Below are 11,912 nucleotides of genomic sequence, written 5' to 3' on the forward strand. Positions count from 1 at the left end.
TATGAGCCTCAAGAGAGCCCCCCCATGCATTCCATGGTGCTGTGACACACTGCAGAGGCCACTCTATACACCTAATGTACAGTCAGTTTGCTTGCTACTGTCTAGCAGTCCCTAAAGAAGTATTTTGGGGATTGGGCAGTGCATCATATTTGAGTGTTTCCATCTAAGGGCATACAAAGCCTGTGTACTAGTGGCTCTAGCATTTAAGAGTGTTTCTTTGACTGATAGGTTGCAGTCCTTGTGCAGGCAGATGTAAGCTGGCTGGGGGACGAAAATCTCTCTGTTCATTTGGGATTGCATATCTGTTTGAGGAGGAAATCACCAAGGTGTTCTGACCACTAACAAAAGTAGCACTGGTAACCAACAATCTTACCAGACAAATAGGACTGTGGCCTAGTTGCTGAATTCTGTGCATTGAGATCAGAATCAGCAGTAGAGGCTGAAAGGCACACAGTAGTTTGTGAGGTCAGACGTGGGCTAGTACAGGTTGTCCAGCTTTGCCTGGAAGAAGCATGACCAGCAACGAGCTGACTTGGCATCTGCAAAGAGGTCCATATGAGCCTTCTTGTATTTTGAACACCACTTATAGGAGCAGATGCCACTCTACTGGGTGTATGTCTCCATGAGGCTAAGTGTGGGCCAACTCAAGGTGCTTCCATACAAGCTGAAGAGAGCCATCCAACATTAATAATGCTGCCTTAATAATTGATATATTTGATAGTGACGACATCTGAATGGACCAGTACATGGCAACACCAGAAAGAAAAACCTGAAGACCAGATAGAATTCAGTCTGATTAATTGTGTGGATTAATTTGTGTGAGGAGGGTGAATGGCCAAATAATAATGTCACTGGTCATCAGGTAAGACATGGCCACTTAGATCTTGAAAATACCAGTGGACAAACAGAGGATGGAGGGTAAACCTTGAACTGGAAGACATGTTCTTGGAAGGCAAATTTCAAAAAGAATCTTGTTCTGGGGCATGGGAACATGAAAACAAAGGCATTGTGCAGCCTCACCAAAGTGAACCAATCCTGTGGATGCATGGCATGAAATATATCCGAAACCCTTAGGGCATGTGGTTAAACATATGGAAAGAGGGGGTTCTTTTAGGAACTAGTTGAGCCCTCTGTCTAGAATCAGACATAATCACCATTCTTTTTCTGAAAGAGAAAGTGTGTCGAGTAGAACCCATTTGGTTTGGGTAAGGTTTTCCTGCCTTTCATGGTTGTACTCTCTGGGACCACTTACTGGAGGGGGAGTACTCAGGTACTTGCTATGGGACTAAGTGTGTGACTCGCTGTCTAGATAGATAATTTTATTTGTCCTCAAAGAGGAAATTTGTTTCCACTGTGGGTGTGTAAAATACATAACACCATACATATTAATCATCAAAACAATCACAGACATAGAGGGGAGAAGGGGACATAGAAAACCATCAGGATCATACAACAAATGCCAGAGCATAAGATGGCATCACAATGGCTAAACCTATGTTTAACGTTCGTATAGCCATAGGAACAGAACTCCTACTGTACCATAGCTGGCCTTTCTGAACAAGGGTAGTCTATACCTGCGGCCAGAAGGAAGGAGGTTGAAATATTAGGGCTTGCATAAGGCACACAGAGCCTTTCTGGTTAATATGGGAACATGAAAATGGCTTATGGCCAGTCTGTATGGCCATGCTGTTTTCCTGATTCTGAAACGTGTGCTCTCGGGTCACTTTGCTGGAAGCCTTAGAGAAGCGACCCTGGAACACAGGGCAGACTTTGCACGTTTCATAGTGCTGTTTTACACATATCCAATGAACAAATTCAGCAGAGTTGATTTACACATGTCTGGCAAATGGACTAGAGCTTCACGTAGTATATATGTGAAGATTTAAATACAAACAAAATACTGGGAGATATTTTCCCCCCTCATTCTATGGATTTTCTATAAGATCTTCCAGATATTGAACATGACACTTAACTGCAAAGTACCACCAGTTTCACTGGCTTTACAGTTAAACTTGTCATATTTCACAAATGAATTGATAATTTGTCACATACTCTGAAGTAAGTGGGTATAAAAAGAACATTCATTCAGCTATGTTCAACTTATCATATTTAAAACTTTTAATAGTCTCAGGAAGGATAATCACTTCAGAAATTAAAATTAATTGAGCTGTTCCAAAAAGATTTGGCTGTGAACCATGTTGTTTTGGTATTGCCATATGAAGAATTTGTAATGTGTAATTATAAAATTGTCTGTAACAATACAATGATTGTGAAATTGGAATTTATTAACATTTATTAACCCATTGAATGTTCAAAGGTTTAGTCACTTCATCATGAGCTTTTATATAGCTGAGCCCACAGTTATCAAACCTTCATGGAGTAAGCTTGCTGATCTATGACTAGTTTTTACTGTTTAGATCCAAATGAATACATGGGCTATTGCTAAAATGTTTGCAAGGTTCTTCACTCAACATAGGGTGCTTACTTTTTGGAATTGCTGAAATGACCAACTATAGAACAATATTTTGCATAATGTGCAGGGGATACAATTAGGAAAATAGGTCTGTTTTCCCATATCCTGCCTGCTAGTTATGCATGCATTCACTAGAGTGTTTGGTATTTTGTTCATACAAAATGTTGGCAATATCCACATTTTCTCAGGTAAAGGCCATTTGACTGACATTGCAACAAGCAATCATCAACCTTTTATCATAGTCCTTCCATGAGATGATCTTATTTTTTCAACAATGCCTCAAACCAGTGTAGGGATGTACTTTTGAAAAAGTACAAGCTCCTCCAAGTATTGCAGGGTGTGCTTGTATTAGCGTTAATTTCTGTGAAATTTGCTAAATTGCAAAATCCTAGAGGGACTGGGAAACCCTTTTAATGCTAACAAGTTAGTGCAGGCTCTTTGATTCAATATATTTTAATTATGTAATATATAATTCGACTGTCATGTTGATGAGTCACACTGAAAATGCAGTTCAGTGAAAGAATAGGTTTTGGGCTCCCAAGCCTCAAATTCATTTGGCATTTTGGCACAGGTCGACGCTTCATTTTAGTGATGATGGCGCCACAATCAGAGAAATAGCAGTTTAATTCTGCTCTGCTCTTAATTGCTGGCAAAATGAGAAGCAGCACTCGAGGCAGAGCAATGGTTGTCATTGCGATTGGAGTCAGTGTTTGTGTTAACCGCAGCTCAAAGGGACACCTGTCTGCTGAGAGCAATCAGTGGTGGACACAGACGGTTTGTGAGAGGTCAGCTTGTAAAAACAGCAAATGTCTTGAGCATCTACATTAGATTATCTGGTACTAAAACTAAGGAAGCAGTGAATAACTCTCTAATTCTCAGTTATCTCTTACTATAGATATAGCCCTCTCTGCACACTGTCATAATCATTTACTAATTCAAATTTCCTCATCTTACTTCACCAGTATAATCAATTAGGCTGTCTTTCTATAGCTGGTCTCTGGAGTAGCTGGAAGCGTGATAATATATAATACATGTGGATTGTTGACCATGACTAACAACGGATATAAGGCCAGACGGTTGTATTTATTCACAACACAGTTCTTATACTTTCTTGAGACCAGTGGGGTTCTGTCTTGTTTTTGTTAAAAGGTTTTATTTAAAATTCTTTGCTTGACTGAAGCTTTTGTTCATGTGCGAGTGAATGTGTGTAGGTTTGTCTGTAAGCACACACAAATGCAATCTTAAATATACACTTGCATAGATTTCTTTTGCCTTAAAAGATTTTGAGTCAATCTGGTGCATACATTTTGATTAAAATGTGTTTGTATGTGTGCTTTGTGAGACCATGTGTATGTGTGAGCAGGATTAAAAAGGATGTTTTATTTTTTAACACAGTCTGTGGACATGATATTCAAGTTGAAGTTGAAATACTTCGATATTTTAATTGAATCCAAGGTCTCCAGGTTAAGAGTGTAGTTAGACAGGTGGGAGAACTCCAATATTGGCAATTGCACCCAAGTGTATCCATCACCTTCATCTATATATGTCTTCCTCACTCTGTACATGTTTTTCTATTATTTTTTTTAATATAATATAGTGTATATAAAAAGTCTACACACTCCTGTTAAATTTGCAGTTTTTTTGTGTGTGTGTGTGATCTAAAAAATGAAGCCAAGATAAATCATGTCTTATCGTTTTTCCACCTTTAACATGATAAAGTAAGCGACATCAGATTCATCTGAATGCTGAAGATATGGTCTGCAAAGAGCTTATAAAGCATGTATGGGATCTAATTGCCAAAATGGTATTGATCATGAGAGGGGTACAAAATAATTTCCAAAACATTAGATGTACCATGGAACAGAGTGAAGCCCATCATCAAGAAGTAGAGAAAATTGGACACCACAGTGTTATTGCCAAAAATAGAACATCCCTCCAAAATTACAAGAAGAAAACTTATCAGGAAGGCAGCCAAGAGACCTACAGCAACATTAAAGGAGCTACAGGAATATCTGGCAAGTAGTGTGACAACAATCTCTTCTATTCTTCACGTCTGTGCTATGGGATAGGGTCGATAGATGGAAGCCATTTATCATTTTTTTTTTAAAAATCTGAGCCTGCCTAAATCACCCCAAACCATGTGGCAAAGTGATTTATGGTCTGACGAGACCTTATGGGCATAATTGCAAAATATATTTTTGGTGTAAAAACAAGTCCGCTTATCACCCAAAGAATACCATACCCATGGTAAAGGATGGTGGTGACCACATCAAGCTATGTTGGCTCAAGATGAAGAAAACATTTCACCTTCCAGCATTATAATGGCCCAAAAGACAAATCAAAGTCAAAAGAATGGCTTCAGAAGAAGAAGATCAATGTTTTGGAATGGCTCAGTCCAGATCCGAATCCTATCAAAAACCTCTGGAATGACTTGAAGAATGCTATACATATGAGCTCCTCTGTCAATTGGATAGCTAGATATGTAGAATTTTTGCAAGGAAGAAGGAAATAAAATCAATTTTGATGAATTATGTTGGTAGACTCTTACTCAAAAGACAGAGCTGTATTAGAAGCAAAGGGTGTTTTAACAAAGTATTAGTTGAGGCATGTGCATACTTATGCAACAAGGTTATTGTACCTTTTCTTTTTGTTTTGCCCTAAAACATTTCTATTTGTTTTTCACTTGAATTTTGTTGGTTGCTATATCACATTAAAGGTGGAAAAACATCTGACATGACTGAACTTGGTTTCATTACATCACAAAATGCTACAATTTAAAAGGGGTGTGTAGACTCTTTTTATATCCACTGTTATTGGTGGTTTCTTCCCCTCACACTAGGGACCCACAGGTCTGGGATTATAGAATCTGCAACAGTGTTTTTAGATCAATGGTGTCATAACCATACCTTTTAAAAATAATGTTTTTGCAAAACGTCAGCCAAGGGACTAAGTACTCATTCCACTGGAAAAAATCTACATCTGACTGGAAAAGGCCCATATCTTGATCACACTAACTGTTCACTTAAAGCACACAATGAAGTGTAGATAATTACTGTAGTTCAGTAATTCATAGTAATTACTGAATAATACAATTTCACTAGTCTTCAACTTTACAGCATATGTTCATTCCTGTGACAAAAGTAGGTTTTATATGCATTGTATTATATATATATATATATATATATGGCACTTACAGTACAGTATATGATATATTTGTCACATAATCTGTTTGTCTCTTAACTGACCCCTGTCCTTGTCTTATTTTAGTTGTCATTCTCTTACTGTCTTATTTCCTTTTCATTCCCCTAAATCATCTTTCAAAGACTGGAGATTGATCCAATTTCGGCAGTGAAACAGTGAGGAACTGTAAGTAAAAAAGATGAGAAATCATATGGTACTGTGAGACTTGTGATGAAATTTTAACCATGTTTGTTCATGAAGCCAGGAAATAAAGTCGCCATACAATAATCTATCCGAAATATTTCTCTCTGAATGAGATTGCTTGGTGACTAGGTTTTGGATTTGCCACAGATTTACTGTCATTTTTCCCCAAACAGTACCCTCTTCACTGCTAAATGTTGCTTCTGCAACAAATGTCCTTAAGCAGTCTTGCCAAGCCTTTTATTTGTGCTGTTGTTTCTGTTTGTACTCATTATAGTATAATTACCAAAAAAAAACACGTGCAGTAATTAAGGTTGTGTATGAAATATTCAGTAATGCTGTTCGGTTTGGTGAATAAAATAAATACCGATTGTTGTTTCTCAGTAATATGCTCCATTTCTGTGAGTTATTAGCTTCAAGAGATAGCGAGGGAACAACTGTTTATCACTTCTGTGGTGTGATATGATCCATTGCACACCAGCGTTGATTATTTTCCTACAACACATCTAAGTGTTTTATTTCTCTTGTACTACAGCAATTTCCCAACATGTTAGAATTTTATGTACTAAAGAACAACATATTATATATTTTTATCTGTCTATAGTTCCATTTAATGCTATATCCATGCACCAGGTTAATTCCTGTACTCACAAATGTTAAAGCAGTTATAAACAGTTGTTCCCTCGCTATCTCTTTGTCACGTTATCCACGTAATGAAGGTTAGGACGGATGCAAGTGCAGATAAGAGTTTATTTAGAGAGATACAGGCAGACAATTCCAAAAGATGAGACAATGGCGAGGTCAAGAAACAGGCAATGGGTCAGGCGATTGGCAAACAGGCATAAACTGGGCAAGGCTAGAATCAAGAACGAGAATCAACTTGAGAAACAAGGTCAAGGAACATGAAACTAAATGAGGAACAAGGTACAACTGCTTGGTACAGTGATAACACTCAATATTTTGTCCAGTCATGGAGTTCAAAAAGTCTCTTATATAGTGTGGAATGAGTGAGTGTGAGATTGGCAAAAGGTGTGTGTGATTAGAATTCCGGAGAAGGTGAACGTGTGTGTGTGTGTGTGTGTGGGAAGTGTAGTCCATGGCAGCCATGTTTGTAGGCCACAGTGCAGGATGGGAAATGTAATCACTGGTTTGCTCTTGAAGTTAATAAGTCACAGAAATGGAGCATATTACTGAGAAACACAAATCTTTATGTCCTTCATGTTGGAAAATGTAAAGGAAAGGAACTTGTTAGAAAGCGCGAACACTGGACACTCCTTCCATAAATGTTAAACAAAAGTCTCCTTACAGAAAAATTCGCCACATCAATGATAATTTTTCAATATGTTTAATAATCTGTCTTAGGTTATGTCCATTGTACAAGGCCATGTGAATTGCAGCCGCAACTAGTGTCAGAGCTGCTGTTAGAGAATATTAATTAACACTTTCTGACCAATCAAGAATTCAAGAGTGATGTGTTATATAAAAAAAATAAATAAATAACTGGCGGTTAAAACCAATTTTTTAAAAGTTTTTTTCAATGTAGTTATGCACTTTTATCATTCGAGAAAATAAATGATTTATTAGATAAATGTGCTAGTGAAATCCGTAAGAGAAGAGAGAAAAGAAGAATGAATGGAAAGATAGAGGGCGAATATCCCGAAGCGATGGCTCCGGATGAGATTTGATGCTGAAGACTGATTGCATCACTGCTACAGGACTGGGTCTAGTGGCTGTGAAGCTTGAAGCTTGTAGATGGATTATGTACCTGATACTGTTTTTCTCCACCATCCCTACTGTCCAAATTGCACACGCGCACACACGTGCACACACACACAAACACACACACACACACACACACACACACACACACGCATACATGCTCCTGTGTTTAATCATTTTCTTACACACCAAATGCCTCTCTGTCACTGACACACACAATCACACACACAGCAGTGTGAGTAATACACTGAGATGTGTTAACAGCGACTCTCAGCCGAGAGGCTCATTCAGCTCACAGCTCTGGTGACATTTAATAGAAAGGCTGTCCCCTTCTAACAGTGTGTGCATGTGTGTGTGTGTGTGTGTGTGTGTGTGTGAGTGTTTGTGTACAGTAAATATATATATATATATATATATATATATATATATATATATATATATATATATATATATATATAGTGTGTGTCATGTATATTGCATATGGACTGCCCTGCAATGTGATGACATTCATGGTTCCTTAAGGAACAAAAGTAAATAGTAATAAAAAACACTGCACATCAGTAGAGAGGTGCATTATAACATTTAATGCTCTTCTCTGACATTGTTGTGAGACCTGTATTCTCTGATGTACTGCCAAACTTAAAATAAATTGGAAAATGTGTCTTCGGGTCTATGTTCCTCTTCCGGATAGATGAAGAATAGGGAATAGGCCACGGTTGTTTGAATGAAAATGTACTTCATTTAAGCAATATCACACAAACAAAAAGCAATATTGCACTCACTGTCGTGTGGTTATACGGAATATTGGCAGGGCTGTGATTACCTACGGCCATGCTGATATTCAGTATAACCGCATGGTTGCGAGTATGATATTGCTTTTATGCAACAGTTCGCTAAACAAGAAATGAATGTCAAGTAAGTGACTTTTCAGACACAATTTGGCCAAATGTTGTTTTTACCTCCACTGGCAATTTAAAAGTGAAAAGGAAGCTGAACATCTAGGAAAAATAGCTGGGTAATGGCACTGTGATTCAATATCTTACACTGGCTCTTAGGCTAGGGGTCGGGGAAAGGTGTGAGTTAGCTCACATGTCTCAGGTAAAAAAAAGGACAATGATGTTAATCATGATTATCATGAGCCCAGTCACACTTCCAGACTTCTGTCTTGTTACAGCATAGGAACTGCGACGATTGAAATGTAAGATAGTTTGAAATTATGCACAGATATAATTAGCACAAATATTTTAAGCCTGTGATGACTAGTTCCTCAACAGGACACATGAGACTGAGGGAGACAGACACTAAACTAGAAAAGGTGTGAATAATGTGAAGCACTTATTGTCACTAAATGTCTAATTGGAATTTAATGTGGATACATCAGGCCTGGAAATTTGGCCATCTGTGAAAAACCTAGTTATTTAAATTGGTTAGATAAATCCCTCAGGATATTCAGTGGCCATTTTCTGAGCAATTACGAGGCTGGAGTAGATACTTGATCAGAGTCAGGTTTTGATACAGTAGCATAGACTGAAACAAACCCATGGACATGAGCCCAAGACAGAATAAAATGTAGATTCAGTCTAATATAGAGGAATGCGCAGAGATCCAAAAGGCTTTTGGTAAATGAGACTGAGACTACAGGGGCATCGGATGGTGAAGGTGAATCCACAAAGGGGGAACATCACAAGAAATTCTACCTAAGGCATGTAAAGTAAAACCTTTAGGGCCTTGTCCTGTGTGAATTTTTCTAAGTATGCTGATTTCTTATGTATATGACCCTCTGCCTATTGTTGAACTTGATCATGCTTTGCCACTTTGGATTCATTTGTTTTGATTGTATCAATCCATTTTCTTTACCACTTATCCTACACAGAGTCGTGGGGAGCCTGGAACCTCTCCCAGGGAACTCTGCATAAGGCAGGGGAAACCATGGACGAGGTGCTAACCCATCACAGGGCACAACCTCGCACATAATCACACACCCATTCACACACTATGGACAGTTTAGAAATTCCAATCAACCTACATCACATGTCTTTGAACTAAGGAGGAAACTGGTGTACCTGGTGGAAACCCCTGAAACACAGGGAGAACATGCAAACTCCACGCCCCCAACCACCAAAGGTATGAGGCAAACCTACTAACCAATAAGCCACCATGCTCCACGCACCATGTTTAACTTGTATATATGTTGCGAATAACACACACCAATAACCACCTTTTTGTAAATAGTATCTTGTAAATAGTGTGTAGTAGGAATTCGGCATCATTTAATGTTTAATCGGTTTTCTTTGGGGTTTTGGGTTAGCTAGGGAGTGAGGGAAGAAATGGAATATTTTTGTTTCTTTCTTTTTTTTTAGTTAGGCTAGTTAGTTCACTATATGTATAGTTAGAGGTCATTTTTAAAATTATTTTGGCCTGTTCATCTTCTGAACCTTAAACCACATGACGTAAAATACAAAGCAATATATATTGTTGAAATCAAGTTTTATGATATTGCTAGATTCTTTGTTTGTAATTGTTATTTTATTGAGTTCTGATGACACACAAATGATATGTGTTGTTTCAACAGACTATCATGAGTAACTCAAGCTTAAAATCTTTACTTAAATAATATAGAACAAAATGTAAATTATGGTCAAATTTGTTTTACGGCTTTAATGTCTCTACACATTCATCTGAATTCCCCGCCCACTTTACATGCCTGGACAAATTCTTACAGCTTGACTGAGAACAAGTCACTGAAATGCAAAGCAGGTTTTTCATGAACAAGGTCAGTATTATTACCATCACAAACATATTTTTTTTTATGGCCCAAATGGTGTGAGTATTTTTGCTTTCAACTGTGGTATGATTACACCCATTTTTGTGGATAATTAGCTAGCTTTTCATTAATCTGCCTCAGACCAGCAGGTGCTCTACAGCTAATGTTGAATGAAAATGGATAATTATATGCTTAAATTTATTTGAATTGACTCAGAATTTTGTTGGTGAGCTAATAAAACATCACATTTTGGTACTTCTACCCTGCAATGTTACTGTAAAAAAAAAACATCACTTGACCACTAACTTAATTAATGATAACGTTCTGCAAAGTCTATTGTAGGGGATGAAACAACAATTAATGTAATATATGTTTGTATGTAATATGCTATATTACAAAAAAATAAACATTACTCTTTTGTTGCAAAGCATATCATTTGTCAAATATATTGTTTTGGGGGCATAGGCTATGTCTTTTGTTTAAGTGTCATAGCAAAGGTCCATGTATTGTGTAGCATCTCTGCATTTTGCATTCTGAATTCACATAGCCTTAAATATATTAAACATAATAATAGATAATTACAGTTTAGTTAACATTACTCCAAACAAATATGCATGACATGACTACTTAATAATATGTGACTCTGACACAATATGGTCTTTATCGTTTAATATAATCGCTACTGTTCTTTATTGGTATTTATTGTTTGTCTTTATTGAGGTCTGTACTGTCCCAAGGTACAGTATTCACCCACTCAAGCCTTTCCCAAGAGCTCTGAGAACATTTCAAGCAGCTTGATTCAGGAAACAAAGTACAGAACTCAAGTTTTATGTGCTATTGTAAGTAAACCCCCTGGAGTTTGTACTTCTGTTGAAGGTTTTATTGCCCATTAGTCTGACTGATGCTGCTCAGCATAAAACGATTGACTTTATTGATCAGGTGATCCAAAGGTAAAGCAAAAGATATCAAATGTTCAAATATGAGACATATTATTTCTTATATATCTTGTTGATGTTTCCATCATCAAGTCTTTCTAATTCTGAGATTATGCAACATTCTGCAAATGCATGCAGCATCCATGGCTGGAGAAGTCAGTTAAACAGTGTGCCATTGGTGGTTGGATGCAATTGAAAAGCTTTACTGGAGTTTATACAACAATCTTGCCAGAGTCCATACCAGGGGTCAACATTCTGGCAGGCATGGTTGATTTAGGCAGATCCATATTCAAGGACAAAACACAGTCAAGCAAAGGTCAAAATCATAATCTACATGACTAGGTACTGAGAACAAGGAAGTAGTAACTGAAAATTCCCAGCACTACAGTACAACAAGAGACAAGTATCAGAATTACAGTAACACAGTAATGGATATTAATGCAAGAATTTGCTACGAAACGAACAAAACAAATGGAAGGATATACATTGAGTGATGCACCATCATGAGACCAACAGTATAGGACAGGTGTGAGTAATAATCATATGGACAGACTGAGACAAAGCAGCAGTTCAGTGGGTAGCATTGCTATCTTGCAGCTCCAGGATTCCTGGCATGATCCTGAGATGGTGTGGAGTTTCT

This window comes from Ictalurus furcatus, chromosome 14, assembly GCF_023375685.1.
Source record: "Ictalurus furcatus strain D&B chromosome 14, Billie_1.0, whole genome shotgun sequence".
NCBI classification, from domain to species: Eukaryota; Metazoa; Chordata; class Actinopteri; order Siluriformes; family Ictaluridae; genus Ictalurus; species Ictalurus furcatus.